A 476-nucleotide genomic window follows, 5' to 3' on the forward strand; every position below is an offset into this window, starting at 1 on the left:
GGGGGGACAGAAACAAAAAGAAGAGGGGTTGAATTTTTGGTTATCTGTGGGGTTCGGGAAGGGAAGTTGTTGTTTTATTGGGCTTTTTAAAAATGTGTCTTGTTGAAGCGATCGAGAGTGGATTTTTGCATGATATTGTGTATCTAGGTAACGTTGATAAAGTAATCTTTGTGTGTATTTCTATGTGTTTTCTGGGTGTATGTTTCTATGTATTTGTATATGTACGCCATCTGAATCCAAATGTTCTCCCAGGGATGAATAAAATTGAAATGTATTTATTTATATATTTACCTTTGTTTATTTTGTTGGGGGGGGGGGGGTTAGTTATAAAGTTGAAGTTTCAGCTTCTCTTACAGTTTGGGCGACGTGTGGATCATTTATCCGAGCGCGGCATTCCCAGGTCTTTCAAACTATGTTCAGTCCCATCTCTGAAAGCATCAGCCTAGGACCACAGTCTGTTGTGTATTAAAGTGAGT

The sequence above is a fragment of the Aplysia californica genome, unplaced genomic scaffold, assembly GCF_000002075.1.
Source record: "Aplysia californica isolate F4 #8 unplaced genomic scaffold, AplCal3.0 scaffold00868, whole genome shotgun sequence".
Taxonomy (NCBI): domain Eukaryota; kingdom Metazoa; phylum Mollusca; class Gastropoda; order Aplysiida; family Aplysiidae; genus Aplysia; species Aplysia californica.